The sequence below is a fragment of the Ictidomys tridecemlineatus genome, chromosome 4, assembly GCF_052094955.1.
Source record: "Ictidomys tridecemlineatus isolate mIctTri1 chromosome 4, mIctTri1.hap1, whole genome shotgun sequence".
In the NCBI taxonomy this organism is placed as follows: Eukaryota; Metazoa; Chordata; class Mammalia; order Rodentia; family Sciuridae; genus Ictidomys; species Ictidomys tridecemlineatus.
Window position 1 is genome coordinate 155243342 of NC_135480.1, and position 27078 is coordinate 155270419.

The 27078-nt window shown below is 32.2% G+C and overlaps 1 protein-coding gene across 1 annotated transcript in view; it reads left to right on the top strand.

Annotated features, from left to right (window-relative positions):
* Positions 1-27078, top strand: part of Lurap1l (leucine rich adaptor protein 1 like) — a 40732-nt gene that overhangs the window by 1660 nt on the left and 11994 nt on the right. The gene's annotated exons all lie outside the window — the stretch shown is intronic.

Consider the following 27078-nt stretch of genomic DNA (forward strand, 5'->3'; position numbering starts at 1 on the left):
ACATTTACATGTGAATATATGTACTATATATCTATATACCATGCACTACAAGGGAATTTATTATGATATTTATGGTTCATTGCCTAAATACACACACATACACAAGTTATACACTTTGGTCATTCAGTATTTATTAAACATTTACTATATCCTGATAATTAACTGCATGCTGAAAATGAAAAATGAAAATATCAAGGAGCATGTCTATTAAGGATTCTCATTTATTATTTATTATTTGTAGTATGCCAAAGCAAGTATGTTGAAGAATTACATAGGATAAAGGCAAAAATATTATTATTTTTGACTAAGGATATCTTCTAGACATATTTTTCTTAATGAAAACTTCAAAGTAGATAAAAATCTATTTCCTCAAACCAGATCTGGCATGTATAATATGGTATATTAATAATTTTTTTAAAAAGCAAATAGACACAGTAACAGATTGCTTAGTTTACCATTCATTATATTTTGTACGTGAAGCTTCATTTTCTGTAGACTTAGAAGAATTCTTGCCAAAGCAGATGCTTTTGTGATAATATTCTTAATAGTTCTTCATTTAGCAAATTTCCAAGACTATGTGAGTTTAGAAAGAGGTGACTGGAAAAGTTATATTTCCTTGCCAAAGAGACCATTCCATCCATTTAGCACCGGTGGATGCTAAATATCTAAATATCTCAGCTTTAGCACAATTGTAAAACATCAATTTTTACAAAAATGTTGGAAGTGTTGTTATAGATGCTGAACAGATGTAGTTCTGCAATTCTGCCTGTCTCCTCCTAGCATCCCCCAGTAGAGAAGTTAAAGATCTAGAGTTGGGCTACAAACTCTTAATCATGTCTATGTTATTTTCTCTGCTATTCTGTGGACACTATGTTAACTTCCTCAGTATTATGTGTGACTTCATATCTGATTCTCATTCTATTGACTTGTTGACACATTTTTCTTCTGGATGGTGTGGAATTATTAGGCTTTGGGCCTGCCCTTGGAACTCTTTCCAAAAAAAAAAAAACAAAAAAAAAAAAAAACACTTTAGCTATGTGCAAACTTTCCCAGAGATGCCCAGGAATGAAGACTTTCTTCTTTGCCTATAAGAATGGATGTGCATACCAATGACATAGTACAGCATACACTTGCAGGTAGTTAGTCACAACACTTAAGGTTCTTTATATACACATGATTTCATCATTATCTCTCTCACCTCCTTTTATGTTTTTATGGATAATTTCTCTAATTCTTGTGTAAAATGTTACAGTCACAATTGTTAAAAATCTATGAGATGAATTATAAAGCAAACGAGTTGACAAAGAGTTTGAAGAGGGATGAGAAACTATTCTTAATGGCCAAACTTCTTAATGCTGAACCACTTATTGACAACACAAAGAGTGTGATAAGTAATAGAAGGTGTTGGATGAAAAACAATAGAAAAGGAAATTTGCAGCCATATATATGATCCAGTAGGCCAATTCAAGGTAACTTCCAGGATGCTTTTGGGAGGGAACAAATATTCCCAATGCAAAATGTTTTTAGTTAATTTAGAGATAAGGGATTTTGATAATACAGTAAACAAAGGCAGAGATATACATAGAAAATTTATTATGAAATGAAAATACGTTTGGGCCTCTTACACAAAGTCTGAATAATATTTGTTCACTACTGTTCAGTTCACCTTTTTTGTCTGTCGTATCATTTGAGCATAAGGAAATGGGAAAGAGGAGGTATTTTCATCCACATTTTTTGAAGGAGATCACTGTGTTCTAGAGAATGGTTGTGAAAGCAGGCCAAGGTCACATAGCTAATAAGAGAACAGAACCAGAACTTGAACTCGTATCATCTGACTTTGTACTATGATTTTTCCCCATGTCAGTATGTATTCCAGTTATTTCTCTTCAAAATAAAGTATGGCCCTTATAAATCTGTAAAATCTCAAAATCTAATGAAGTGCAAAGGGACTCACCAAAACAAGCCCTCAGAATGTGTGGCAGGGTTTGTTTTATATTTGGATTCATTCAATAGTCAATAGTAGTTACTAAGCTCCTACTGTGTGTCAAGCCTGCCTCTGACCTGGGGATGTAGAACAAACCGGTGAAGTCCTACATTTGGAGTTTTCATTCCATTGAATATGCAAATACTTATTTTGAAAAATCTTCTTAAGAATGGAATTTAATATTGTTTATTAAATATTACTGTTTTTAAAATCTCACAATACCCCCAATCTTTTTCCAATAAATGTAAGTACTCTCTATCAAAATCTCTTTCAGTGTGTTATAATAAATTTTATATTATATCTTTTTTTACAAGATATTCAAAAGGTTTCAGTGCTATTTCAGTATGCCTATATCATACTTCTAGTTTGAGAGTGAAAGTTATTTTCATCAATTTACTCTAGAGGAAGTTTGAAATGAATACAATTATGAAGGCAATCACTAAAATATAGAAAATTAAAATCAGAAGGGGTTTAATGTACTCTGCCAAGTTTGTCTTCCTAGACAATGACTATTCAGAAAAATTTACCTATTGATGCCTCATTCTGGATTCTAGTCAGTTCTGTATTATGTACAGATGGTTTACCAATGTTAAGATAGTACAGTGTCATTATGAAAATTGGATAGAACATACTGTGTCCTGATCTTATTTGGGGCAATATTTGTACAGTAGTTGAATAATAGTGATGAATAAGAAATCTCTAAGTAGTTACTTATCCTTTCTTACTATTAAAGTAGTCAAATTCTTCACCTGATAACTCACCTTTTTAAATATATTTCCCTAAGCAATACTCAGAACAAGATAAAAACACACACACACATATACAGAAAAGTACACAAATTCTAAAAGCATAAAGATAAATGTTAAAATTCTTGAAAATTGTATATTTATATTTTGGTTTTATTGACACTTTCTCTTATTGATGTTTCCCCTCTTGTTTTAAATATCTTGGTCATTTTTATAATAAAAAAAATGAAAATACTTTTTAAACTCCCTAAAACTTTTTTTTTATTAAATTAACTTCACATTGCTTTGAGCACACTTCAAGGTAGTCTACACGATTTTTATCCTTTAGATACCCTGAGGCAGAAGCTGGAAAGTGGAAGTTATCTTCCTTGACGAGTTCCCAAGATACCAAAATGATAACATGGGAATATAATTTAACCAGAGAAAAGTTACAAACCAACATGTCAGCAGGTGCCTGAAGCCAAAGCAGACATCAGATATAAGTGTTAAGAAAAACAGATATAACTGAGGAGATATTTTACAGGAAAAGTGTCTTGTGCAAGAATTAAAAGCAATAGTAACTATGCAAAGTAAGGGCTTCATATTAATGATAAAGACATCACAGAAATGAGGAAGCTGATTCCTGACAGTGGCTTCTTCTGCCATTTTGCCTACAGAATGTTAATATACTTAATGGAATAAATATATCTGTTTAAACATACTTCCTTAGTCAGTGGATCAGATTAATAGCAGAGCAAACAAATGCAGTAATGTCACTTTATTAGAAACCCAGTCATATTTTAGAGGACTTATATATAACTCAGAAACATTGAACTTTGAAAAAGCCATAGTTCTGTCCTGTACCTAGGAATGTATGTTGGAATGGTTGACGCACACATGAAAAACATTTTCTGAAAGAAAAAAAAAAAACAAAAAAAACCTATCTTCTCTTCAGGTAACACAGCCAAAGCCATACTACCCTGTTCAAGAGGGACAGGACAAGAGTGTTTGTGACATTCTATTAGCTAAACACTTCATAGGTATCATCGTGTTGAAACCTTAAAACTCTTGTTAGCTTACCATTGTGTGTGTATTATCCTTTTGAACTCTTGTAATACTCTTTTAACTAGATGTAATGTTCACAACAATTTAATAGATGAACCTTGAACTTTATCGAAATTAATGCTTAAAATAGTAAGTGAATGAGCCAGGTTGTGGTTGAGATCTGAGCTTTTAACCAAGCTATCTTATCACTTTTCAGTTTTCTGTTTTAGAATATCTCGGCACTCACATTGACACTCAGAATCAAATGTATGTATCTGCTCTTTTTCTAGAGTCGCAAAACAATTAACATGTTATAATGTATGTCACTTAGTATAAGCCCTCCCAGGAGGGATGAGTACTAAATAAAGTCCCTGACTATGAACTCTCAAGATTTAGATGACAAAAGCTAGTTGGTTCCCAGCAATCATTCCCTTTCCCTTTTACCACTATCACTAAAATTTCCATAAATATTTCACAAGAGCCACTAATGAAAAATTTCCTGCGCTGATCAGTCCCATGCTCAGAGCTCAAAATTAGAGCCAATAGTGCTCAGGACTTAGGAGTTCCAGGAGCTTTCCACTGGTAGAGATGGTATTCCTTGACCAGCACTCTGTTGTGCCTTTCTAGATGTATGGGTGAAACACATTGATTCAAACTGTGCTCAAAGTAAACTCCATTTATAGAATTCACAAGGAAAAAGAAGATTATATTTTCAGACATGCATTTTAAAAGTCCCAGTCTTAGACGTCAAAATAAAACCTAAAGATTTTTTTTTCTTTTAAAAAAGGGGCTAAACTGTGTTAGGATGTTTATTTTTATAGCATTTTCTAATATTCATTTTACCAATAAGGACACTATGATTCAAACAGGTTAAGTAACTTGACAAAGTCAGCATAAAAGAAGGATCCATGACTGACTCCCAGCCTTCATTCAAACAAAGACTATCATGGGTCTGGTTACATACTGGATCCAAATTGTTGCCAAATTATACTATATTCACATACCATGTTAGTGTACCCATCTATTCTGAAGGAACATTTTTATAATAATTTTATTCCATATCTACAACACCAGATCTCTTGGCATTATTTTTAAAAAGTTTATTTCCTTCTTTAAAAATATGTGATTTCTCATGGTAAAACTTACAGAAATACAGACATGTATGGTAAAAAGCAGAACAAGCCCCTATTCACCTGATATTATGCTCCCCATCTTACTCTGTATTCCAAAGGAAACTGCTGCTGACAGTTTGATGTGAATCCTCTCAGATTTTTTTTTTCGTATTTACCTCCCACCCCTGTGTGAGTGAGTGTGTGTGTGTGTGTGTGTGTGTGTGTATTATATTATATATATGTATATATTATATATACACAAATGCACTTAAATGATGTTGGTGTGTTTCTATTTTATTTTCCTTACTTGATATTTTATATTATCTATATTTTTTATGATTACAGTAGGACAGTTGTATTCTAAATAATTTGCATGTATTATGTCATTTCATTATCATTTCTCGTGTATTTATGAAATAAGCACTAAGTGGTATGAAGTATTATAAAATGATTCTTGGTAGCGCTTAAGAAGTGTTTGGCTATTCACTTTTTATCATATTCTGTCATGTCTCTTATAAAACCTGAAAATGTAATTATTTCACTGTTATAATAAGAGACTATCCAAACATTTAAAATTTATATTATAAAGTAGATTTTTTTCCATAGAAGTCATAAAAAACTTAAACAGAATACTTCATTCTTTCATCCATCCACAGAGGGGAAAAATAACTTTCAAATCGGAATGTACATTTTTTCAATCATGTAGTATTTTAATATAATCTTATTAGGTTTTCTACTGATAAAAAAGAGTACTTATAAAAACTCTAAAAATTGGAATAAATGCTAACATGGCACAAGGTAATATCTATCACATGAAGAGGACAGAATGGCCACCCAGGGATATAGTGTGCCTTTGGTCTTCATGGATCAACAGGATTTTAGATTGTTCAGACTTTGGGAGGCACATGATAACAAGACAAATTATATTCCTAGATGTCAGATATCATCAGAAAGTTGATTCTACAACTGGAGAAACAAATAATATTCTACATGTTTTTCCTTCAAAAGGTTAATTCCATCAATCAGGACTTGGTCATATTGAACCATCTTTAAAGGGTGACTTCATTCTTGATCTTTGATGAATTGATTTTAGATTTTCAGAGGATAATCGATTCTGTCATTTCTCAGATCTAGGGAAACATTACACTCACTAGCATATACCCTTTACTGTCAATTGCACATTGCTTTTAATTTTTAGTTTTCAAGAAATACTTGACATATACATTTGAAATAAACACTGGATAATATAGCTTGCTTTTATATGAATTAATAATGATTAATATGTCATTTTAATTAAAATTCTATATTTTTTTCTTTGGGTATTATAAGTTAGGACAACTGAAGTGAGATAGAATTAAGTCTTCTCATTTTCCATATAATTGGTGAGCAGAATGAAATTGTTGCTATATTAATGCCCACCTCAGTAAACTCACGAACAAGGTTTTCACACCAGTATCCAACAAAACAGTTGAGATACATCTGGTATGACTCAGGGATTACCAGGGAAAACTATTATGTTAACTTTTTTTGTGATGTTTTGGGCAAAAGACGTATACCTGAACTTGTCTATGTCAACTTGTTTTTTGCCAACCAAAGCAAGCTTAAGAACAAAACTGAGGGGAAGTTGGTCCCTCCAGGTAATAAAGTTGAGTTTTCAAAGTTGCTCTATTGAGAGAACTACCTGGAATTCCCTGGCTGAGAATTTAATCATAAATAGCTGCTCTTAGCTTTTTATAAGTGCAAAGTTAACTGTGTTTCTAGGTTTTTTTTCTTAACTTCATAAAATTTTAAAATTATTATTTATATGATACACACTGTTGCTAAAACATAAACAGTATAGAAGGATCTTAAGTGGAAAGTGAACTTCCTACATCCCCTTTTTCAATTTCTGTTCCCTACAGATGATTACTAAATAATTCTTTATGAATTCTTATAAACATATGCAATCACAGTTTGGACCTTCAGTTATAATTACAGCCATAGAATTATATATATGTACTTATATAGAGTTTGTAAATCAATTGAGACTGTTAGAAACTCTTGATTCAACTATTTTTCTATGTTCAACAGATAATTGATATTCTTTTATTTTTATTACATATAATACACACATACTTTGCTTCAAATCACAACTTAGCGTGCTATGACTTTGAATAGATTATTGATATGTATATATTATTTTGCAGCACATATATCTGAGTTAATAAATTTGGTATGTAACATCCCTCCACAGAAGTAGCACCTCAAGTGATTAGTACCAAAGTAAGAATAAGTCACTTCCATTCTTTCTGTAAATTGTTTAATAATCAATCAATGGTTCCGGATTTTAGTTATTCTGGCGTACTGGTTAAAACAAGTAATGGAAGGTCCACCATTTGAAGGCAAAGAAGTTGGAAAGTCTGCTCAGATATTTACAAACCATTCTACAGTCTCTTCATAGGAATTTATGAATGCCTTATGTTTCATATCAGAAATAATTAAATAGAAAATATTAAATAAATGTTCAAATAGGTTTTTAGAGAGGAAATTAGAACTTAACCAAGATCAATAAATGACTAGAAATCAATAATACCTCAGAAAAAGCCCCTTTTGAGGATTTTACAGAAGTCATGGACAAGAATCTGAAACCACACTGTGGTGTTTTACCATTTTAAAATGTAATGATAAAATCATATTACTAAGAAATAATGCACAAGGATCCACCTAGTATAGCTTAATTATATTACATAGATTGGTAATTTTAGCCACACCATTAAACTTAATGAGTTGGTGGCTAACTAAATGCTATGCACTGACAAAAATCCTTTTGCTGTTAAAGCACATTATTGTTTTTTTTTCAGATTTTTATAAGTCTCTGGGGCTAAAGATTTCCACAGAGTGACAGCCTGAGAAATTCTAAAAGTATGGCTCCATTTGTCCCTTTCTTCTTGTGTCAAGTTTTTGGTTATATATTCCAACTTGGTTATTAATATTGCTATCTTTTCCTCCCACAGTATAATCCTTGAGGGCAGAAGCTGTGACTAACCAACCCTTGTACTTGCTTAACACCTGGACATTTAATTAGGAATTAAATACTTGTATAATGTGTAAATTAAAGTCCATCTTAATTCTGCTTCCCATTTTTGGTTTGGAGTGCACTAGTAATATTTCCTTTTTTTGGAGCAGAACAAAGAACCCAAAGCCTCCTTTGCCTCCCACCAGCCAAGCCCAGTCACTTGGAACTTAGTTTTTTGATGAAAGAAAGACTCATACATCTTTCTGCTGTTATTGTGATGATTGAATTTAAAAACAAAATAACTGTTCTGTCTACTTTGAAATGGTGCAGGAGAATTTCCTCTTGGTTACGGAATCTACTCTACCATCAGATAGAGCCAATCTCAGGGACCATTGCTCCTAGCAGTGTTGCAGAGTATGGAAGTGAAAGGTAGTTGTTTTTCTTCACCCCTAAGTGCACAAAAATTATGCACACATTAGGTTTTTCCACCTTCTTTTCCTACTCTGGGATGAGATTTTTGACGTTTCAGGGCAAAAAGAAAGAATTTTAAAAAGAACCATATTTCTAGTACTATTAATATTGATATATGGCATAGTCTATATTATTTTACCTGAAAATAATCATTCAATTTTACAGTCTAAGTTAGTAGCTGGGTAGCATAATGGTGTGAATTCTCTGTCCCTATCATAGCTCTCAGTTAAGGTTAGGAATTTACAAAGTGTAGTGTGAGGTGGACCAGTTGTATCTGAGGTGTTTGAAGCAGTCAGCAAACTTTTGGTAAACATCATATAAGCAATGTCCAGATGGATAAGCTGAAAGAGTAAAATGAGGAAGACTATTTCTTGAGTTTTCATTCATTATAGATTCTAAAATTGGTAGGAGTTTCGTTTAATTAATCCATTTTTGTGTATGTATATGTGTGTATGAGTGTGTGTGTGTGTGTGTGTGTGTGTGTGTGTGTGTGTGTGTTTGAATTTGGGACCAGATTACAAAGATTAAAAATGTCTATCAAATATTCTAGTGTTGCAACTAAACTATTGGCTGTATCTGTATATGTTTACTTCTGGATACGTATAATTTTTTTTGTCTCTACACGAACTTTTTAAATACTCACTTTCCCAAAGGTACCAGTCTCACCACCTTCCAAGAAACTCCTCTACGTGAGATCTTCCTGCTTTTAATCTCAGTCTTTCTTAATTGCATCATGCACTGGAGAAATTTCAAATCTGTGGCAGGGATTTTAAAAATAGTTTGGGTTGAAAGAATTTTACTCTTTACAAAAAAGTTGCAAAAATTGGACCCAAAAATCATTATATGACCCTTACCCACATTTCCCTAGGTTTTACATTTACCTTTCTTGTGTTCTCCCTCTATCTTTCTACACACACACACACACACACACACTCTTTCTTAAACATTCTTCAACTTTCTTAAAAATTGAAGACATGATATCACTTTGCCTCTAGATACCTCAGTAACCATTTCCCTGCCCCCCAAAAAAGAATAATTATGGGTCACACAAAAATGCTATCTTTCTTCCCTTTTACGTACATAATTACACAATATCACAACTAATGACTTACATCACTTTTTCCTACTGAGTTCAGACCTATTCTGAGAATGTTTTTCAACAGAGCACTGCCAGTGGTCATTTGGCAGCCACCTGTGGCCAGTATTCATTTAGATAACACAAGTCCACCTGAAGCATAGTAGGGGTAATGAGAAACACAATTTCGCACCTTCTTCCTGGCTTAATGTCAGAAACTATGTCCTCATCAAGTCAACTTCTCATTGGAGCTTCTGATTTATATGAAAGTAAGAAATAATAACTAAACGATTTTGTTTGATACATGGTATTCAGCAAATATAATCCAAATACTAGATGAATCACTATTGCTTTGTAATATTTAAGCAGAGCAAATATTCTGAGAATCCACTTTATTAGATGAAGACGAAAGAAAGAGAACAACACAGAAAAAAGTAAGAATTTTTTGACATTTTTATCTCAAAAAGATTTTTCCTGTGAGTCATTATTTTGCATTGTGTAAGCACTTGGACTTATATCTTCTTTTCTCTGTCTTGAAGTCATAAGATTACAATAATCATGCAGTGAATACAGAATTCATTTCACTACAATGTTTACAGCATATATTTGATAAAATCAAGTGTTAGCCCTATATAGGTGGCTTAATAACAGACTTTTGCCTGATATAGTATTCTGTATAGTAGTCGGTTGGTCAGGAAATGAATGAATCAATTGGCAATTGCCATCTCTATTGCCTAGTTATATCAAATTTATTTTTTTAATTTAAACAAATTACTTGGTGATTATATTTAACAATAAAATCTATATATTGGATTTTAAAGAAGTTTTAAGAGTTCTTAAAAACTACTCACTTAATTTTTCTCTAATCTGGTTACAATTCATGTTTGCCAGGAACTGTGATCCTGACAACCAACAAGAAATGAAATAAAATTTTTAACTTTTATATTTCTGTTTCTTAACTTTGAGTTTACCATTTCATTTTTAGAACTTGCCTTTGTGTTTGCTTTGCAATGCAGTGCTTGTTCCAATTATTCCTTATTTGGACACTTCTAAAAATTAGTTTGAAAATGATGGAATAAATATGCAAAAGGAAAGTCAGAATAAGTAAGAGATTTATGATCCTTATATGTGTGCTTTTGCCAGTGGGACAAAATGAATTAGAAAATGACAAGGAATATTTTTGCAGATACTAAATTTATACTTAGTAACCCTTAGTACATGTTTTCTTAATAGGGATCAAACTTAAGAACTTAGAAGTGGATCTTGAAATTTCCTCCACTGTTTTATTCCCCCTTCCTTCAATTATCATCCTTTAGCAGCCTGGGATATTATAAAATTATTGCTATATCTACCAATATGCACCATATGGAAATAATATCTTGATTATTCACCACTGTGCTTAATATAAAAAAAGGACTCTTAACTATTGATATTGACGCAATGTACTTTATCATTTAGTCAAATTGATTCTGAACAGTATACCTTTTTGTTGTAGAGTTGGATGTATATCCTGTATTTCCTACTAGGCATTTTGGACTTGTTTGTTTACTCAGTGGCCATGGTTTTTTCATTGTTCTCCTTTCCAACAATGCTATAATATACATTTATAAGTAGAATTATAAGGAGAATAGTTTCATGGAAGTTGGGAAATTTGTTCAATGAAGAAATTGGCTATTTCCCCTTTACTGAAATTAAAATTTTATGTGGATTCAGACATGCTGAGATCAAAAAATCTAAGAAGATTTAATGACTATTGTGTACTCTATTAAAGTGAGAAACCTACTGCCAAGGGTATTCTTTGTAGTTACAGTACAAAGAAATCTCTTCAGTGCATAACAGCTTTACCTAGAACCAGACATAGAAAATGAATGTGCTTTGAAGGGTGGTGACCAAACAAATCATTTTTGTTTATTTAATTAATAAAATGAGTTCAGAATATGGCCATGATAGTCAATAAATCAAGAGTAAGACTGAACCCACAAATGGTTGCAGTTTTCTGTATTAGCTGTTCTTAAATAATCATAGCTCAACCATCTTGCTTCATTGGTATTAATAAGCAAGTCCTGGAAACGATTAAGGTCTGTAACACTCTTTTATTAAAAACCACTAAGCATTAATTAAGTCTCTTAGGAGCGATAATCAAATGCTCAAGTTGCTGAACTGGAAATGGAGACACAGAGATTGAGTGATCTCACAGTTGATAAAGATGAGGCTAGCTTTCCCACTTCCCAAACTGGTTGTTCCAGGTGTCATGGAGCAGCCAATATAAATAGAGGAAATGATTTCCATTTATGCTTTAATTCCAAAAGTTCAGGCATCATTACTAGGTATGCTCAGTAGTTTCATAACAATAAGTGTTGGTTCATTTTTGTTTGCATTCAGTCTTAAGACAAATTGATTCTATTTGGATTTCACCCAATTCTTAAGGAGGAATGTACTATTACTTTTTATTTTTAAACATCATTGAGCTGATTTTATGTCAATAGATCAAATAACTTAAAAAACTTATCCTCTACATGAAAATTCCCCAGTGCTCTTTTGTAAACAGAATTTGGAGCTACTCAAGTGCACTGACTCTTCTGAGAACAAACAAAGCGATTTAAGGATATGCCGAGAATGTCAATTTGGTTCATACACTTGGGAATGAGTCTAACAGGAATCTATTTGCCATCTCTATGACCTTCCATGTGAAATTAACTTTACCCCAGCCAAATATCTTGTTCATTTCAATTAAACACTGATGATACAAATCTATAGCAAATATACATATTTCTAAATCCTCACTTCTTGTTGGGCTTCAGGGACAGATGGAAATTCTCAGCTGCACACCATTTAACTGTATAAATATCTACCCTGGACATGGTTCACCATCTCTGCTTCTAGAAATGTTTCCATAATAGGCATCAAATGAATATAAGACATATTTTTTAAGCATCAACAATATCCCACTCCTTTGATAAGCCCTAGAAGGAATACAAATAAAGTTGAAGACAGGGATTTTAGTGTACTTGTAAATCAATCAGGTAGATTAAGACATGAGGTTACTACTAAAGCAATTTAACCTCCATGATATTGAAAATTCCAATCTCACAATCCCATCATCTGTCATAAAATGTAATTTTGTAAACAATAAATTCATCCTTAATCATTTAAGTAACTCGATGCCAGAAAGCTAGTCTTTTGCATGCTGACCTGAGCCTCAGCTCAGACTTGCCCTGTGTACTTCTGTCTCTCATCATTTGTAGCTACTGTTCCTTTTGCCTAGATTTTTCTTCCTTTCCCATCCCACTGTCTCCCACGCTTTATGTATCCTTATTATCCTTCAGATCAAACCCCTGATTTCCTTTTATTTAACTTTGGTTATATATTTGTTTATTTTTACTTTTTTATATCCCTTGGTAGCTAGAACCATACCCAGTTTATTTTATCTCTAGGATTTAACACAGTATAGAGCTCAGTACTGGAGGAATACATTAATAGTAAATGGACTCATTAATTTTCTAGGTTAGCCCTTTGAGAAAGTGATAAGAGATAAGATTAACAGCAGAAGTGATTAAAGAGAAGGGTAAGCTACTTAGATAGTTTTAGCAAATTCTGGGGTAGTGATAGGCATAGGCATGGATTGTCTAGGAAACCTTAAGAATGACTGAGATACGTAGGGTAGTTGTGTTGGAATTAATGAAAAAAAATTTAAAAGTCAAAGTAATTAGTTAGTAGAGAATACTAAATGCCAAGCTAAGAAGTTCAAATATGATGATTTAATAGTCAATAAGGACCAATTGCATCCTTATTTTAGGGAATTGTTTTATTAAAGTTGGTTTACTATAGCATGCTTATTCATTTTTTTCTTATAACTTTGTTCTTGAGAACCAAACAATTTCCATGTGTTTTATATTATAGGATCCTTAAAGGATGTTTCACTTTTGAACTAGTAATAAACAAGAAAACACACTGTTGATTACTGAGGAATGAAAATATGCAGTAAAACAAAATTTGACAAAAATATTTTTGGAACAAGAATAGAAAGAGTCAAAACATTCATCTTGTATAAGATATAAATATTTCAAAAAAATGTCTGTTTTTTCCTATCGGATATAATTTCCACATTAAACAGGTTTTATGATTTCATATTATGATCTCCATAAATCATAGTTTTATTACCATTGAAGTATTCTAAATGAAAAAATGACATTTATCCATAATGTCACATTTATATAATTCTCTATGTTTATGATAGTTTGATTTATTTTGGAATTAAAGATCTTTTCTGATTAAAATATTTGGGAAAGTTATAAAATATTAAAGGGGGAGCATGATTATAATGCCCAGAGGCCATTATCATCAACATTTACTTTATTTGAGTTTTTTTTCTATAAAATTTTCTTTTGCATTGTTGAAGTTACAATTTGTAATTTAGATATTATTCTGTGTACAACCTGCTTCTCTGTTTGACATGGCATTATAAAACTTTTCATATGTGACTTTCCTAAATTCAATTTGTGTTATCTGAAAAGTATTCTCTAATATCTGCATGTTCTTAATATTGGAAGCTTAACTTGTTTCTTTTATTGTGCTGTGATGAATATCTATTCTATGTTTCAGCTTATTTTCATTATAATTCCTAGATTAAGGAATAAATGCGATTTTTTTCTAATTTTACAACATGATTTTCCAATTTGTGATTTACATTTCTTTTGTCAGACCTACTATTCTCGTTATATTTTTTAAAGTGCATGAATTCTGAATTCTTCTTGTAGGGGGCAAGCAAGCAGGTTGAGCATGCAGGCTTCAGAGTTGGGTACATTGAGGCCTAAATCCCAGTTCCATCCCTTCCAAGAAGTGCAACTCTCTCTGAGTGGTAGTCTGAAGAGAATGATTTAGGGGTTTTATTAAGATTAAGTGAAAGTAAGTAAGGTATTTGTTCTAATGTCTTGCACTAAAGTTTTAATAAAGGTTATTTATTATTTATTATTCTATTGCTATTATTATTATTAGGGTTCTTTACTGTCACTATTAAAGTCAACTTGAGTTAGTTAAAATTTTCCATGTGGCATTACAAGACAAAAACAATAGGAAGAAATTCCAAACAGCCTACTTACTCAACAACAAAAACCTCCACTACCTCTGAAATGCATGACTACCAGAACTCTTCCCATGGAGGGCTTTACTTAAGAGAACAATACTTGTTTTCCAGAAAACAGTGTAAAACCTCCTGCTGCTCCTTACCCTACTCCCTGAGAATTGAACTCTGATAATTGCAATGTCAGCCTAGAAAGATGCTACTGCTATTAGTAACGCGTAGCAATGGGAATCACATTCTGGCCACTTTATAAAAGCAGGACCTACAAAATGTTAGGAGAAATTCATGTCAAGTTTTAGTTGCTTGCAAAAACTGTATTCCTGAATCAAGCATATACACTGGAGAAGAAAAAATAGTCTGTTTTACTATTTTCCAAGGAGTCTAGGTACAATAGAGATTATAGTATTTTAACTTCATCCAGGAGGATTTTGATTAGTATAACATTGTCTAAAATTCTATTGAAAGTTTATGCCAAAGTTTGAGATTTTTTGTTGACTTTAACTTTTTTAATTATAATTTGTGAAAGGGTTTGGGGTTTTATTTGAATTCAGCAAATTCTTTAATTGTTTTATTTGAGTAAGTTGTATATTTGCCTTACAAGAGAGAAATCAAATTAACCCAACAGAATCTTATTTAGAAAATTCATAAACAAGGAATGAGTTGCTAATTATATGACAGTTATATTCAATAGCATTCAGCTATTAGTTTGATAGACACATGAATATACTTCTTGATTTCATTTTTGTCTTATGAGATTATGCGTTATGTTTATGATATAACCTCCAAATGATTATGGAATATTCCTTAAAAATGAGCATGAATTTAGATTCTAGTTCTGTGATTCAGCATCATATCTGAAGATATCTCTAAAGTGTTTTTTATATATTGAGACAAAGTTTTAACATAAGCATCATTCTTATTTCTAATTCATAATCAAAGGCATGTATAATTATAATATAAAATTATAAATGTTCCATAGGTGAAATTTTCAGTGCAGCATTCAGATAAGGCATCATATGAGCAAGAATAGTAAAACTTGGTATTAGAAACCTGGTGTCTAGACATGTCCTAATGAATTCATCATATACCATCTGCTCCAATAATTCTTGCCACCGGCAGTCATATTTTGCCAGTGATATTATGGAACTTTACCTATAGTGCTTTGGCTTTTGTTTATGAATTTTTCTACCTGGGTATTGAAAACACTGTGACATGAACCATACTTCCAAACTGGAAGTCCCATATTTTAATAGGACAGTTAAAAACTATGGGAAAATTAGGACCCAATTAAATCTTCATTGCCTACATTATTTTCTTTGCCATCCTTTGCACCTTTCTTGATGAGAATTGAGAAAAGTGGACCAGGCTATTCCCAGTAGCTTTTCAGAAATGTGGTGATCCATCTGTTGCCATATGCCAGACATCTGCTTTTATCATCCTCATTTGTGGTCCTTCAAAGCTAGAAGTGATGAATTAACATTGAATATATGCTAATTTGTAGTGCTAGAACCACTATTTGCAAACCATTTAATTTGGCAGCAGTAATTTTCAGATGTCAGTAATATTAGAGGATAAGAACAGAAATCAAAAACGATTTGTATTCCCAGTCACTGTTTTTGAATCAGTTTATAATTTCTAGATAATTGTGACATCTTCAAGATTTCATTTTCTTATCAGTAAAACATGAGGAGGGATCCTTGCTTATAAAACTCGCTGAATTTACATCAAAGTGAATATGATATCAAATATAATAGGGTAGAAGCATGGATGAATGTTCATGCAGGTCACCACTTGGTCCTGATTGTACATTGTTTCTTTCTTGGAAAAGATATTAATTTTTATCTAGTACTAAATTGTTAACTGCAAGTGTTGAAGGAATATTAAAAGTTAGTACCACACTGATCATCCTATAATAAAAACATCATCAATTGTTTTAGTATTATGGAAATATTGGTGAGTTGGAACCAGAAGGTTGAGTGAGGTATTTGTCCCATTTCTAGCAGTAAGTGATGATACAATTTTGGCAAGTCATCAATCTTGGGTTTGCATATGTTTCATAAAATGTGGTAGTCTAACTCCATCATTAACTATGGCTGCTTTTACCATGAGAAATCTGCAGTTTTATTTCTGGCTTTGGGCTATATTTTCATTGTGGAATAGTAGTAATCACTTTTGAATTTATCAATCTTCTTGTTTTATGTATACATGTAATTATTTACAGCAATATAATATTGATGATGTTTTAGATTTAAATAGAATTTTCTTTTAAAATTGAAATTAAAGTTACTTAAGTAACATGTATTGGGCAAATTTTCTACACTAAAACATGAATGTCTACATAACATTTCTGAACAATAGAGCAACTAGATTTTTAATGGAAACAAAAGCCAGTCAGTTTAACTGCCCTGCTTAATTGCGTTAAATTCTAATCCCTTTGAATATCGCATTTTAAAAATGTATGCTATTTTATTTTTTATCATACATATTTCAATTGTACAACCATGATGTTCTGATATACATAAAGAAATGGTTACTGGAGTCTTGGAAATTAACATATCTATCATCTCATATGATTTCCTTTAAAAAGTTTTGTATGTGTGTGATAAAAGTACATAAAATCTCTTCTTAACAAATTTTTGGCATACCACACAATCTTAAATATATAGTCCTCATAAAGTACATTAGATTTTAGACTTATTCATGTTAAACTTTGTGCCCTTTAACCTGTGTTATAGCATTTTAAAAGTAAAAGACATAGGTAAATTTTATTCAGCCTTGTAAGACCCATTTCTATCCTACATGCATACATTATCTCATGCAATTCTCTCAAGTAAATGATATGCACTATTTTGTATATTAGTAAAGAAAATGTTAAATAACATATTCAACTGACAAAAACCAAAGAGCTAATTAGTGGAAGAATAACATTTTAACCTTGGTTTTTAGAGATCAAAACATTTTTAAATAGGAAACCAAGATTTCTGGAATACTATTTTATTATGCTGTACACATTTAAAGACCAAATGTACTGATTCAAAAGGGGAGGTGGTGATTAATTACTTCTTATTTAAATTAAATTTAGAGAAATTGTTTTGGTAAATTCTTTCTGTAAATGGTATAACCCACACTTGGGCAATAATCTGTCAAGATCATCTGGATATTTGATATTTTAGTAATTTCCAAAATGTGAATGGTAGTCTCTCTTGCCAAGCTCAAACAGAAACTTTGACCTATATTTTAATTTTTATTGGGCAAAAGATAAATTGTGATTCCTAAGTTGTAAAAGCAACTAAAAATATTTAGGGCTTTTACATAGTGATAAAGATGTAAATTCTCATCTTTTGTAAAAAGAAGTATTTTTTCCTGTGAGTTACATAAATAGAAAATATTGTCTCTTAATTATAATAATGATAATGCAATTCCTATGGCCCCCTTCATCCAAAAATATACAAACACTCCATGAGCTCTAACTAATTGAGTCTAGCTGCATCTCTCTGAAGTAACATAGCATCAGAATATTATTTCAAATGTGGTGAAGTATATTAAGAAACTTGTTCATAGGGATTTGTGAATTAGCAGTTACTGGTGGTATATCTTATGAATCTGTACCACAATTTTTTTTATTGGAGTTCTGGTCTATATTTTTTTCTAACAGAAATCGTGTTTCTAAAATAATCTATCATTTTTTTTAAGTTTTTCCTAGATCAATTTCATTAAACTGCTATAAGGCTATGATTTAAAGAGGAAATCTCAATTTAAGAACATGTTAAAATAATTTAAAACATAAAGTATGTTTAGGAATTAAAACTGGAATCAATGAGTTCTATTGCATTTGAAAATCAGGTGACAAACTTCTCTTGTGTTCATTTAAAAAAGGAGGAGGGGATATAAACAGACTTCAGAGAAACTTCAGAATGTCTCCAAACAGGGAAAGCAGCTCAAAATCCAAAAGGAAGAACATATTTACCATGAGAATTTTAAGAACAGTAAGACTGAGTTTATGGGGAGGAAATGGGAGATCAGAATAAGAATTTGGAGTCAGGCCCACTGGGCCTTTCTGTGTCATATACTTGAAAAGCATTTTGCCCTCATTTTTGCCTCTGATTAGAAATGGAAAAGAGCTTTGATTCACATATACAAATTAGCTTTTTTAAAATTTTTTTTTCTTTAATTTCCAGCCCAATTTCTTCTAAGTGTGAATCTTTCACTCTGGATTCAAAGAGATGAAATAATACAATTTAAAGAAACTTCCTACTAGAAAATTTAACAACATACTTACCACCTCTTTTTTCCTACTAGAAAATTTAACAACATTTCAGAAAGAGACTTTGATAATAAAGGTGGCCTGTGTCAATCTAAGCTTTACTCCTTAGCTAATTTCCCTCTACGACTAAATTATTTTTTCTCTATTATTCTTTGCTCTTGTAGTAGTATATTTTTAACTACACAAAAGAGCCTATGATGCTAATAAAACACCCCAGAACTTTTTTGAGGGCAGTTCTGTCAGTAGCCTGCAACATAGCAGTGAGTTAAAGCTCTGATCAAAAGCTTCTGTTTAGAATAAAGGGGTGAAGTTTCCCATGCAAAGAACTGTCACAGCATTTCCCAGGGTTGTTGTCCTTGCTCAACATTCAGCTCTTTCATGACATGCCTCCAAATTACCTTTCCACCTTCACTTCTCACCCCATACTAAATCTATGGCCCCTTTGGTTGACTTGCAAACTTATACACACAAAATGAACTTTGACATTTCTGGGGCTTTGCTCTTTTTCTTAATTTGAAGCTGAAATTATAATACCCTTCTTGGCATGGACCCCCCTGCACCCATCTCACGACACATGACCTCTTTTCTCAAAATGCATCCGTACTTACTCTCTGCTGCATTGCCGTGCACTGTGTGTTCCTTCTCTCCTTTCACCCATTTCTTAATTCAGCATACATGTATTGCTCTCCCATGTACCACACTGGAAATTAGGAGTATTCGGTAGGATAGAGTCACTGGCTTGGACTTCATGCTTACCACCTCTTTGTTCCTTGGTTTTGGGTTGTCACCAATATGTCTGTTATATCTTGAAAATTTCTCTATCTAGAAAAACCATTGCTCATGTATAAACCCTTTCTACCAATCCAGTTATCTTCCAGAATCAAACTCTGAGATCATTCCATCAATGACCTTTGGGGCACATGAACGAACCTGCACATTTTTTTTGTGCAAACTATACACTATTTATGCGCTTCTAATGTGCTGAATTAGAAACAAAAGGCATTGTAGAGCTCAAAATAATTTTAAAGATTATCTCCAGTATTCTCATATGACAGAAAAATGGAAGCATGAGAAAATTAGGAAACTTATCATAAGTCACAGGTTAAGCTACTGGTACAAACAAAACTAACATCAAAGTTTAGGTTTCCTTGCCATTCCCACTTAACTATCCCATAAATGGGTAGTTGAGTCATGAAGTATCACAGTAGTAATTAAATTACAAATTTATCATTCCTGTTTTAAATGTATTTGCATATTATTTCTGCTGAAAATAGCCAAATGTGTAGATATAAACATGACAAATTGCATTGAATTCAAAGGGGAGCCATCTCTCACATGGCCTGATAAAATTATCTGCATTCATTAGAGTGAAATTCTAGAATATTAAGTTGAAAAAAAAGAATATAATATTGTAATCATGGCTATTTCAGTGAATGCAACTTAATGTAAAACAAACATAATAATTGTTCAGAACAACCACATACAAAAGGAAAGTTTAAACACTTTAATTTCTAAAAGACAAGATAGAGGTATATAGTCATTGATATTCTGAGGGGCCAGAGATACATTAAGCTATTTGTAGAGATAAAATATAAACAGTTAAGGAAAATTATTGGCACTGACTCATTGTGATACTTAGTACCTAGTGTGTTCTGAGTCACAGTAAGATGTTGTAAAATAACATACTTTTTCTGGCTTACTGGCATAAGACTCCTAAAATCCTTGGAATCTCCAAAGTAGCAAATGCTTTTTTATGTGCTAGCGAGTTGACTGAAGTTAGCAGCCTGTAGGTGGCTTCAGTGTGGGGACAGGTCACTATGAAAATAGCATTGCATGATTAGAGACCAGGGATTTATATATTTGTATAAATAAATTTATATAAATTTATATTTATTTATATATTTATTCATATAAGGATATATATGTTCAAACCCTAACTCTAACCCTAAACCTACTTCTAAATTTAGTCTAATCTCTACTACTACCCCTAAATAGAAACCTCTTTATATATAAACCATAAATGGTCATATATTTTGAGATATACATTTAAAATTCACATAAAAATCATATAAAAATTTATACATATATATGTATATATATATATGTGTGTGTATGTTTATACATGTTCTTTTCTACACGCATACCCTATCTTTAAAACAAATCATAACAATTCCCCTTAACATAAATTTATCCATGTATGAAACTTTGGGGAAGGTTGAGGGGTGAAGGTAAAGTTGGTCAGTGATGTAGCCAGCCATCCTTATGTAATAATGATCTCCATGAAAACCACAAAGAACAGGGATGAAAGTGTTCTTACAGCTGGATCTGTGGAGGTTCCTGGAGGGTGGCACACCCAGAGAGGGTATGGAAGTTCTTGCCCTTCCCACGTGCTTCTTAGTGTATCCTTTGCAATATTCTTTATAATAACTAGTAAATATAAGTGAAGTGTTTTCCTAAATTCTTTGAGCTGCTCTAGCAAATCAATCAAAATCCAAGAGTGGGTAGGAAGAATCTTGATTTATAGCTTATTGTTCAGAAGTACAAATAATACACTCCAGAGATTGGCATAAGAAGCCAGGGACAGTCTTGTGTGACTGAGCCTTTAACCTGCAGGATCTGATGCTATCTTTAGGAAGATAATATCAGAATTGAATTGAATTAGACATCTGAGCCAATGTCGACTGCAGAGTACTTGCTTGGTGTATGGAGAAAGTCCCATCTCACACATCCAGTCACAGAAGTATTCTGTCATGGTTGTTGAGTAAGAGAAGCATTTTGGTTTGGTTTTCTTTGTATTCTCAGATACAGATAATCAGAGACACAAATTCATCAGAAATAGTCAGTTCATTCTTTCCTCATGGAATTCACCGTGGTTCCCACTGAAAAGACAAAACTTATTGAGTCATCCTTGAAGTATTAAATTCACTATATTTCTTTGTCTTAGGCAATCAGGGTGACTTTTTTAATGAATAAAATATAAGAAAAGAATAAATGAAGGTTAACGAGGAGATAAAGACCTAGGGATAGATGTTTATCACAGCAGGGTCACGTTTTTGAGGTCCTGGGTATCAGCTGCCTTGTCTATACTGTACTAAGCCCATCTCCATTTGTGTCCATTCTAAGATTTGTCTGCAGTTCTGTTTTATGATTATGTGGAAGTATGATTTACAAAAACAGGTTAAAAGCGTGACATACAAATATAAAACAAGGTTATGCTAAAGATTTATTTAACTCACTGCAATAGATATCAGGATGGAAAGGGTGGTTAAAGGAAGAAATAGAGCAGTAGAGGTCAAAAAAAAAAAAAAAAAAGAAAGAGCCCATTAGGGAAAGTACACTGAGTTCAATTCATCAGGGAGTTGTGTCTGTTTTATTTTTCATGTTTAATACCAACAAGGCTAGGACCTGGACTACTCTCTACCTAGATCCAGCTTATTTGTTTTGTAAATACTTTTATTGGAACACAAGCTCACCCACTCATTGACTTAATTGCTATATGGCTGCTATCTAGCAATCTTAAATCTAAGGCAATTGCCCAGGGGCCTTAGAGGATAACTCAAAGATAATTTGCATGCAAAATACATTAAAAAAATTTTCCCATGAATTTAGGGTCCTACCTTGGAAGGCAAAGTTAAAAATATTATCTGAGTACATTTAGGTATTTGACTATAATGCTATCATATTTGCCCAAAAACAATGAAAAGTTATATTAGCTACAGCCCTCCCCTTTTTTTTAAACAACCAAGGACCTGCCAAAGTCAGCACAAAGCTCAGAAAATTATTTAGTGAGTTAGATAAGAAATCTCTGCTACCTGGCCAGATTATATAGAATAATAACCTTTCTTTTCCTTGTTAAAAGCAAAATTAAATTATAACAATTTTTCATTTGAACAGTGGGAAAAAATAGTTCTCATTTTGCATTAATATGTTTAAAGTAATATATCTGCAAGTACCTTTAAAATTTATCTTTTGAACTAATTCATCAAAACTGAGAAAATTTACCAACATTTTATACATTATGCACTTCTTTTCAGAATCATTACTTATAAATATTACAGTATAAAGCAAATAAAGTAGGGTATTTGGCTTTTAGGGGTTCTTGTGTTGTTTTCGTGTATTACTCAGTTTTCCATATCAGTTCAACTTGTTTGTTATTATCTTCTCTCACATTTTGGAACCAACAAACATTTTTAACTGAGAAAAAAACACTCTCCTCTTTGGTTAGCAAAAATACATTTTAGTTATAATTCTTTGCAATGTTTAATGCTGCCCAGTCTCAACCATTCACATAAGCCATGATTTGCAATCAAATATACTCACAGCCAACAATGTAGCTTTTATAACTTTGTAGGTGACAAAATGAATATGTTCACTAAAATGACTTTAATTTTTATTTTAATAGATGATAAAGTCTACCTTCTTTATTATCTATTATCTGTTAAAATAAAAAGAAAAGGTCTCTATCATAGTTTGTGACCAATGTTTCAATATTCTCTCTTCTTTAGGAATTATGCAGTATTCATAGATTTTTATTTATTCACTTGATTTACTATCACTTTAAGGTCTAAAATTAATAAATATCTTATAATTATATATAATAGTATGTTCTGCAACATAATTGCAGTTGAATGAGAAAGATTCAGAACTGTAATTCAATAGAATATATAATTGCATATTTTCTTAACTCACATTTAACTTAATAAATGGAAGAAAGATTAGTTTAATCTCATCAGTAAACCAGTTTAAGAAATGTTTTGAAGATTAACTAGTATCTTATTAAAAAAATAAATCCAAATCTCAAAATATTATCTCATGTATTTATTCTCCATATCAACAAAACAAAGAATAACAGTTAACTATGTATAAACTAAAATTATTAAACTGATATGTGTCTACATAGTCACTTTGATTCTTATATGAAAATGCCTCTGAGCTATCATTATTTTGGTAGAATTTTTCCCCATAGAAAGACAGAACATTTCTCCACAGAAAGAGTTCAGTTTATTTTCTCATAATTTGGGGAATATTAAATTTTTGCAAGTTTTTATTAGCCTCTATAACTAGAAAAGTTTACTTTTACTTAAGATATATTGTAATTAATTTTTTAGAAGTTGAAAAATGTTTAATGTTCCCATTAACTAGTGGTAAAAGGTTTTTCTCTATTAAACACACAAGCACCTCAGGACTTAAAATTTCAATTCTGTAACCTCAGGTACAGGGCACTAGAAAGAACAGTCTCAATGGGTTATTTTCCTATTCAATGGAAACAAAATATTTTCTTCATAGATTTGAGCAGACAAATGGACACACAAGCAAACAATAGAGAAACAGAAAATAAGCTTGTTACTTCTCTCATAACAGAGGATAAATTTCCATCATCCAATATGAATCAGCAAGTGATCACATCATGAAACCAGATGGCTAATTACAGTCACCCCAAATGGGAAATAATTTAAAGATTATGTGACCTTTACTGACCTCAATTCTCAGTACCCAGTAGTCCCTGGAATTGACTGTTTTACACATAATGTTTTATACATGGGTAATCTTTTGACTATATAATTGAGACCAGCATAGCAATCCACTATCTAGTTGTAAATATGGACATTTCCTAGCCAATGAGTTAAACAAGAAAATATAAGGCACGATCTGAAACAACAAAACAAACAAACCAGAACACTGAACCAAAAAAATAAAAGAAGAGTCAGAAAGGTAAATTTCTATTGCAGTTCATGATTCATTCCAGAAGCTTCTTAGGTAAACCTATTGAGCCAGATCTAGTATATGATCACACTGTGCTTATTAAGAGCAACCTGCAAATATGCCAAAATGTAAAGTCACAAACCTGACTCTTATTCAAATATAGACAGAACATGGGCTGGGGCTGTAGCTCAGTGGTAGAGCGCCTGCCTAGCAAGTGTGAGGCGCTAGATTCAATTCTCAGCACCACATATAAATATAATAAAGGCCAATTAACAATAAAAAAAGAAAAAAAAAGATTGAGCTCATTTGATGAGAAAACCAGTAATTAGTTACAGCTGGTTAAAAAGAGAATTAGAGGAACAGGGTGCATGTTATTGCAGGAAAGTCATATGAAATCAGTTTCTTAATTTAGGGACAAAGGTGTCAAATGTCACTGCACAATAAAACTAACTTTTGAGATTATCTGTTTTCACTAGACCAAAGTCATTTATCTTTCTTTGATACACAAATCTACAACTTATAACTTTATAAATCTCAGGAAAGTCAACAGTAAACAGCAGATCACACAAAAGCATATCCCTACAGACAATTAAATAAGACTTTGATGGGCCTCTTAGGGTGTGCTCCAGCATTGCTGGGGAGACATTCAAACTTCATTTCCAAATGTGGGATATGTTTTTAAAACAATTTTATGTTGTTAGGCTTTTAGAAGTCTATAGATATTCTCAAGGAAATTTGGGGTATAAATGGATTGTACTTATATTTATTTTTTAAATTTTTGTTGGAGGCCTAGAAGAAAAAAAAATAAGGTACTATGATTTCCATTTCTATATTGTAAAGTTCTTTAGTTGGAGTGACAGTTAATGTTGTCTCTGTGTTCTACCAGCATCCAGAAGAATATCATGAGTGTACTCAATAAGTACTAACAGCCTTTCTCAGTTCCTCAATTAGCCCTTTGGCCACTATTCAACCATATTTTCCTACTTCTATGAACAACTAATGCCCAGAATTGAGATTGAAAAGGATAACTGGTTATGCTAAACTGAGGGATTATCAATTAGTTTTGGAAGAGGCTGGCTGTTTCTCTCAGCCTGGGAATATAAAGACCAGTTCTAGGCTGTGCAACTGGAGAGACTAAGACTATGTAGCTAAATTAACTTCACTGCAGTTCTACCTTTGCCACTTTAAAGCTACAAGAACTTGAACAAGGATACATTACTTCTCTGATTGCCCTTTTCCTTCAGCTGCATAAGGAGATCACTGTGTCTTTATTTCTATAGCATGTTTCTTGTAGACAATGTAGTTAGGTTTTGTTTGTTTTGTTAATTGCTGTTTTTGGAATGTTCACATTTAATGTAACATTTGGTATAGTTGAACTAATATATATCATATATGTAACTGTTTTCTAATAGTTTCCTTTGTTCATTCTTATTTTTTCTTTCCTTCTCCTCCCCTCCCCCCTTTTTTCCTTGTCTTACAATTCTGTGGTTTAAAATGGGTATTTTATGAGATTCCATTTTCTCTTTTTTTAAAAAAATACTTATTTTTTTAGGTGTAGATGGACACAACACAATGCCTTTATTTTTATGTGGTGCTGAGGATCGAACCCAGGTCCTGCCCATGCTAGGTGAGCACTACCACTGAGCCACAATCCCAGCTCCTCCATTTCTCTTTGCCTAGACTATCTATTGTACTTCTTTTTTAAAATACAAAAAAAAAAAAAAATTTAGTGGCTGCCCTGGAATTTTCAATACACATTTTCAATCAATCTGTGTACTTTCAAATATCATGCCACATCATGGTAGTTCAGTACTTGTTCTAGAATATTCCTGATTCTTCTTTTGAGTTCCTTATAAAATCACTGTCATCCATTTCACTTGTATATAAGATACCACTAAATAAATTGTGGAGGTGGTGATGGTGATTACCTGTTAGATCATTTAAATATGAAAAATAATATATTTTATATTCATTATTCCTCCCCTAGTACTCCTGCATTCCTTATAGATCAAAATTGGTCTATACATTTTCCTTCTCTCTGAAGCACTTCAGATCTGCTGGTAACAGATTCCTTCAATTTTTGTTTGAGAAAAGCTTTAATTATCCTTTAGTATTTTTAATAATATAAAAATATATAAACAAAATCTATGTTAATCACTTTTAAGTATTCAGTCCAGTGCACTATGGAGAGTCCTATTGCTGTGCAGCTACCACCAGTGTCCATCTCCAGAATCTCTTTTATCTTCTCCTTTACTTTGAGTTATGGTTATGTTGCATACAGAATTCTCACTGATTCTTTGTTCCTTCAGGACTTAAATATTTTACTCTGCACTGTTCTTGCTCACTTGGTTTCTGAAGAAACGTCCAGTTTATTGCTTATCCTTGTTCCTTGTAAGGTGTTTCCTTCCTGGCTTTTTTCAAGATATCCCCCACCCCTTATTTGATTTTATACAGTTTGAATATAATTGAGATAGGGTTTAGAATATGTAGAAGGGGCTGAGATAGGCCATTAGTGTGATGTTTTGTGTTTATGTGTGGGGGCATTAGGTTCTGTTCATTGTTTGCTATTGCTGGGAGGTGGGTGTCAGTGAGAAAATTTTCCTCTGGTATTCTTGTTTCTGTCTA